The following is a 7426-nucleotide window of genomic DNA, read 5'->3' on the forward strand; positions in this document are numbered from 1 at the left end:
AAGTGCTGGGATTACAGGTGGGACCTCCTAGTCTTAAGCTATCCTTCCATCTCAGTCTCCCAAGTACTTGGGACTACAGACAGATGCCACCCTGCCTGGACAATTAATTTTTTTTTTTTGTAGATACAAGATCTTGCTATATTGCCAGGACTGGTCTCAAACTCCTGGGCTCAAGCAATCCTCCTGCCTCAGCCTCCTAGAGTACTGAGATTACAGACATGAGCCACCATGCCCAGCCTGAACAAAAATTTGAATGTGAATTTTCATAGCAACGTTACTCATGATAGCCAAAAGGTGGAAAAACCCAAATGCTCACGAACTGATGGATAGATATAAGTAAAACATGGCATGTTCATACAATGGAATATTACTCAACAATAAAAAGGAATGAAGTGCTGATACATGTCACAACATGGATGAAGCTAAAAAATGTGCTAAGAGAATTAAGCTGGTCACAAAAAGCCACATATAATATGATTCCATATATATGAGATTTCCAGAATAGGTAAATTCATAGCGACAGAAAGCAGATTAGTGGTTGCCAGGGTCTGGGGGAGGGGAGACTAGGTAGTGACTCTCTAGTGTGTATGAGGCTTCTTTATGGGGTAATGAAAATGCTGTGGAACTAGGTAGTGGCAATGGTTGTTCAATATTGTGACTACACCAAAAACCGCTTCATGGTATACCATTAAAATGGTTAAAGTGGTGCATTTTATGGTAGATGTATATAAACACACACACACACACACACACACACACACACACACACAAAGAAACAGTCATAACAGGTTTTTTTGAGCAGTTGTCACCCGATAGATGATATCAGAAAAAATTAACATCACAGTATGATGGTAACTGGGACAGTTTCCTATTCTGGTTGATTGATTTCTGAGCACAGTTTTGATTACAAAACATTTCAAACATACTGAAACCTACAGAAAATAAGACACCCACACATCTGTCACATAGATGTAGCAGAGGTTAACATTTTGTCAGATTTGTTTTTGGTTAAAAAAATCAAACATTACAAATACAAGTTTAACCTGACACAGATACACACACATATAATAGATGCTAACAGCAGGATTATTTATCATAGTAAACTAAACAGTTGGCGACAAGCTAAGCAACCACTGGTAGGAGACAGGAATCTGTGATCCAAGTTGTTAAATAGGTTTCCTTAAGTGGGGGTGACAAGAAGCTGTGATGGTGAAATCACCGAGGGACTTTTATCTCTGGTTGGTTTGTTGGTTTGTTTGTTTGTTTTGAGACAGAGTCTTACTGTCACCCAGGCTGGAGTGCAGTGGTGTGATCTCGGCTCACTGCAACCTTTGCCTCTTGGTTTCAAGCTATTCTCCTGCCTCAGCCTCCTGAGTAGCTGGGATTACAGGTGCCCGCCACCACTCCTGGCTAATTTTTTTGGTATTTTTAGTAGAGATGGGGTTTCACCATGTTGTCCAGGCTGTTCTCGAACTCCTGACCTTTGGTAATCTGCCTGCCTCAGCCTCCCAAAGTGCTGGGATTACAGACGTGAGCCGCCACGCCCGGCCTATCACTGTTTTGCTTTAAAAATTTCAATGATCATCCTTGACTACAAACTCCCACTTGTGTTGGTTTTCTAGGGCTGCAGCAACAAAGTGCCATAAACTGGGTGACTTAAAACAATAGAAATTTCTTCTCCCACCGTTTGGAAGCCAGAAGTCTGAAATCGAGGTATCAGCAGGGTTGGTTCTTCTGGAGGCTCCAAGGGAGAGGCTGCTCCATGCCTCCCTTCCAGCTTCTTGGGCTGCTAGCAACCCTTGGTGTGCCCAGGCTTGCTCCCCGGTCTTTGATCTCTGCTTCCATCCTTGCCTGGCCTTCTTTCTGCATGTCTTCATAGGGTGTTCTCATCTCTGTGCGTCTCTGTCCAAGTTCCCCTCATCTTACATGGACACTAGCCATTGGATTAGAGCCCACCCTAATTCAGCAAGACCTCATCTTAACTAGATTACGTCTCAAAGACCTGATTTCCAAGTAAGATCTGATTCACAGGTAAGGGGATCAGGACTGCAACATCATGTATCTTTTTGGGAGGACACAATTCAACCCACAGCAATCAGGTACAAACAGAAACAATAAAGATACTTCTGCGGATTAAATGTTAAAAAAGTCATTAGAAAATAGAGAGAAAAGAGAATGCAAGCAAAGCCAATTCAAAGAAAGAAATAAAAATGGAGAGGAGATGCAACGGGGAGATGTCGGTCACAGGGTGCAAACTGAGTTACAAAAGGAACCAGCTCTGGATCTCAGGTACAGCAAGGGCAGTGAGGGGTGTGTTCCTTAATTGGATTCTGGTAATCATGATACAATGTATATTGATCATCACATTGTACACTTTGAATATATACAATCTTCATTTGACAATTAAATATTTTAAAATTAAAAAATTTAAAAAACAAGGCACATTCTGGACACTAAAATCCTGTTCCTGTAGGTACCATTCTTCCTGAATCCAGCTCCTTGAATTCCTTCCTGAATCCAGGAACGCCATGATCACAAGGTAGATTTTCCCGCAAATTTCTGTTTTCTGTTAAACTGACATGTGCCGTTTAAAGTTTCTCAAACTAGTCCTTCCTTGCTGGAAAGTCTCTTGTGCTTAAAACACTGGGAGGAGAGGAGCTATGGGAAATGAGAAAGGGGAGGGGACAATATATTAACGGTGAGACAGTTCTCTCTACATTGGGTGGACTATCAAGTGACGTCATCCCCTAGGCAGGTGGGAAGGACGGGAGTAGAGCCTAGAAGAGGCCACAGGACAAACACTGGGAGCTGCCCGCAGAGAAATGAGGACTGAAGCAGCCGTAAACGCTGAGTTCTGCAAGGGAGCGACCACAGAGTGAAAAGCGCAGAGGGTGCACCACAAAATCCTCAGGAGAACCTTGGAAAGGGGAACAGGGAAGAACTGACGTGAAGATGCCATACAAGGGGTGGGGATCAGAACTGGGCAGGTCTCCAAAGTGAGTGAAGGCAGGAGTGTCAGGGGAAGGGAAGTCCACACCGCATCCTACACACACGATGTCAACAAAGTCAGAGGGGAGGTGAGGAGGCAAAGACCCTAAAATGCCACTGGCTTCATCTGGGAAGTTGGTGTTGATTAGAAGAGAGTACTTTGGTGGACTGAAGGAATTAGTGTTGAAAAGTAGAAAGAACTCCTATAATTTGGTAAAGACTCTCTGCTTGACCAAACTTTAGTCAGGCTCCTGAACCTTGTCCCGGGCTCATCTGTGCGCTTCCTTGTAAATCTAGTTTTAGCAAAGAACCCGGTCAAGTCAGTTTAGCCAGTGCCGCCGGCCTCTATGCTCTGATCACCTGGATGTCTGATCAGATTCCTCACTCTGCACCATCTCCCAGGTAATGTTGGGTCACCCTGGCCTGTCTTTAGCAAGAGTCCCGTTAGGTGCGGTTAGCCAGAATTCTCATTACCTGTAATGTTTCCTTTTAGTAATTTTCCACCCACTGACTGCCACCCTGCTCCTTGGTTATAAACTCCCGCTTGCCCAGGCAGTATTCAGAGTTGAGCCCAATCTCTCTCTCTCACCCACTCCAAGACCCCATCGAGTGGTCCCTATGCTCATCCAGATGGTCCTGAATAAAGTCTTCCTTACTGTGCGTTAACAAGTGTCATTGAATTATTTTTCCTTAACAAATTCTATATGAAAAAGATGACTCAATAGAAAGTTGGGCAAAGTATATAAAACAACACCTACAATAGACTTCTTTACAGAAGTTACAGTGAATAAACAGGAGCTATAGAAATCCACATGGATAAATCTGAAAAAGACAAGATAAGACAAATTGCAGAAAGAAATGTACAATCTGGTACTTAAAATGTTTTAATTTTCATTTTTTACTTAACAGGTGAAATTTCACATATTATTTGTATATACATACACATGTAGAAAAAGTATAAATACATTTTAAAAAATGGTTATACATACAGTAGAAGACAAGGGAATGAGATTCAGGAGAGGTTCACAGGGGATTTTAATTGTATCTACCATGTTTCAAAAACATTTGACATTTTATTAAGGATATTAGACATCATAAAATAAGCCAGCCTGCTATTGTTGGTATCTAATGAAAATCTCTTTCTTGGTCAGGCACGGTGGCTCATGCCTATAATCCCAGCACTTTGGGAGGCCGAGGGGGGCCGATCACTTGAGGCCAGGAGTTTGAGACCAGCCTGGCCAACATGACGAAACCCTGTCTCTACTAAAAATACAAAACTTAGCCAGGCAGCCGGGCATGGTGGTGCAGGCCTGTAAATCCCAGCTACTTGGAAGGCTGAGGGACAAGAATCGCTCGAACCTGGGAGGCAGACGTTGCAGTGAGCTGATATTGCACCACTGCACTTCAGCCTGGGCAGCAGAGAGAGACTCTGTCTCAAACAACAAACAAACAAACAAAAGAACTCTGTGCCGTGCCCCTTGAGCATTGCGTTGCTGCATTGCACCCCACCGACTCCACTATGTTGAAGAAATTCGACAAGAAGGACGAAGAGTCGGGTGGAGGCTCCAACCCATTCGAGCACCTTGAGAAGAGTACCGTACTCCAGGAGGCCGGTGTATTTAATGAAACTCCCATCAACCCTTGGAAATGTGTCCACATCCTCACCAAGATTCTTTATCCTATAAACCAGGGGGAGCACCTGGGGACCACGGAAGCGACCGAGGCCTTCTTTGCCATGACCAAGCTCTTTCAGTCCAATGATCCCACACTCCATCGGATGTGCTACTTGACCATCAAGGAGATGTCTTGCATCACAGAGGATGTCATCATTGTCGCCAGCAGCCTAACAAAATACATGACTGGGAAAGAGGACAACCACCGGGGCCCCGCTGTGTGAGCCCTCTGCCAGATCACTGATAGCACCATGCTGCAGGCTACTGAGTGCTACATGAAACAAGCCATTGTGGACAAGGTGCCCAGTGGCTCCAGCTCTGCCCTCATGTCTTCCCTGCACCTGCTAAAGTGCAGCTTTGATGTGGTCAAGCACTGGGTGAATGAGGCTCAGGAGGCGGCATCCAGTGATAAGATCATGGTCCAGTACCACGCCCTAGGGCTCCTGTACCATGTGCGTAAGAATGACCACCTGGCCACCAATAAGATGATCAGCAAGGTCACCTGGCACGGCCTTAAGTCTCCCTTTGCCTACTGCATGATGATCTGGGTGGCCAGCAAGCAGCTGGAAGAGGAGGATGGCAGCCGTGACAGCCCACTGTTTGACTTCATCGACAGCTGCTTGAGAAACAAGCACAAGATGGGGGTGTACAAAGCCGCCTTGGTCACTGCCAATCTGCCAGGCTGCAGTGCCAAAGAGCTGCCCCTTGCTGTGTCAGTGCTCCAGTTTTTCTGCAGCTCACCCAAGGCTGCTCTCCACTATGCTGCTGTTCCCACCCTCAGTAAGGTTGCCATGAAGCATCTGTCAGCTGTGACAGCTTGTAATCTGGATCTGGAGAACCTGGTCACAGACTGAAACCGCAGCCGTGCCATGCTGGCCATCACCACCCTCCTTAAGAGGGGCAGTGACAGCAGCATCGACCACCTCATGAAGCAGTTCTCCTCCTTCATGTCAGAGATCTTGGATGAATTCAAGGTGGTGGTTGTCCAGGCTATCAGTGCCCTGTGTCAGAAGTATCCTCGCAAACATGCCATCCTCATGAACTTCCTGTTCACCATGCTGTGGGAAGAGGGTGGTTTTGAGTACAAGCACACCACCGTGGACTGCATCATCAGCATCATTGAGGAGAACTCAGACAGCAAGGAGACAGGGCTGTCACATCTGTGCGAGTTCATCAAGGACTGCGAGTTCACAGTGCTGGCCACCCGTATTCTACATCTCCTGGGCCAGGAGGGGTCCAAGACCACCAATCCCTCAAAGTACATCCACTTCATCTATAAGCGAGTGGTTTTGGAGCATGAGGAGGTCTGGGCAGGTGCTGTGAGGGCTCTGGCCAAGATTGGAGCCCAGAATGAAGAGATGTTACCCAGTATCTTGGTGTTGCTGAAGAGGTGTGTGATGGATAATGGCAATGAAGTAAGGGACCGAGCCACATTCTACCTAAATGCCCTGGAGCAGAAGCAGAAAGCCCCAATGCAGGCTATATCCTAAATGGTCTGACTGTGTCCATCCTGGTCTGGAGAGGGCTCTGCAGCAGTACACTCTAGAACCATCAGAAAAACCTTTTGACCTCAAGTCTGTGCCCCTGGCCATGGCACCCACGGCAGAGCAGAGAACAGAAAGTACTCCCATCACAGATGTCAAACAGCCTGAGAAAGTGGCAGCTACCAGGCAGGAGATCTTTCAGGAGCAGTTGGTGGTGGTGCCAGAGTTCCAGGGACTTGGGCCCTTCTTCAAGTCCTCACCTGAGCCCGTGGCCCTCACTGAGTCAGAGACGGGGGTATGTCATCGGCTGCACCAAACACACCTTCACCAACCACATGGTGTTTCAGTTTGACTGCACAAACACAGTCAATGACCAGACCTTGGAGAATGTCACAGTGCAGATGGAGCCCACTGAGGCCTATGAGGTGTTCTGTTACGTGCCTACCCAGAGCCTGCCCTACAACCAGCCTGGGACCTGCTACACACTGGTGGCACTGCCCAAAGAAGATGCCACAACCTGCACATTCAGCTGCATGATGAAGCTCACTGTCAAGGACCGTGATCCCACCACTGGGGAGACGGATGATGAAGGCTATGAGGATGAGTATGTGCTGGAAGATCTGGAAGTTACTGTAGCTGATCACATTCAAAAGTCAGGAAACTGAACTTTGAAGCAGCCTGGGATGAGGTAAGGGATGAATTTGAGAAGGAAGAAACATTCAGCTTGTCTACCATCAAGGCACTTGAAGAGGCTGTGGGTAATATTATGAAGTTCTTGGGAATGAACCCTTGTGAGAGGTCAAAGTTCCGGGTAACAAGAACACCCACATGTTGCTCCTGGCTGGTGTGTTCCGGGGTGGTCATGACATCCTAGTGCACTCTCGGCTGCCGCTTTTGGACACAGTGACAATGCAGTTGACACCCAGAAGTTTGGAGGAGCTGCCAGTAGACATCATCTTGGCATCTGTGGGCTAAGCAGCCAGCCTGCATAGGACCTTATACCCTTCCCCAACACTATCTGGAAGTTGTGCCTTCCTCATGAAACCAGCAGAAACCCTTTCCCAAGCTTCTGTATTCAAAAACAGTTAGGAATCATTGCATGCATATATATATATTTTATTCTGCATGCATATATATATATTTTATTCTGCCCCCTACCCGGGAATACTTGGGGGTGACTTTTTTTTTTTTTTTAAATAGGGGATAATTTTAGCTTGTCCTAAATCCTGCTATCCTCCCTTCCAGGAAAGTGACATCATGAATAAAACATTCTCAACTCCT

At 46.3% G+C, this 7426-nt stretch overlaps 1 pseudogene; it reads left to right on the top strand.

The window, feature by feature from the left end:
* The first annotated feature begins 4285 nt into the window (after nucleotides 1–4285).
* On the top strand, nucleotides 4286–7120 carry LOC126938794 (coatomer subunit gamma-1-like; annotated as a pseudogene).
* Nucleotides 7121–7426: the final 306 nt, after the last annotated feature.

The sequence above is a fragment of the Macaca thibetana genome, chromosome 16, assembly GCF_024542745.1.
Source record: "Macaca thibetana thibetana isolate TM-01 chromosome 16, ASM2454274v1, whole genome shotgun sequence".
NCBI lineage: Eukaryota > Metazoa > Chordata > Mammalia > Primates > Cercopithecidae > Macaca > Macaca thibetana.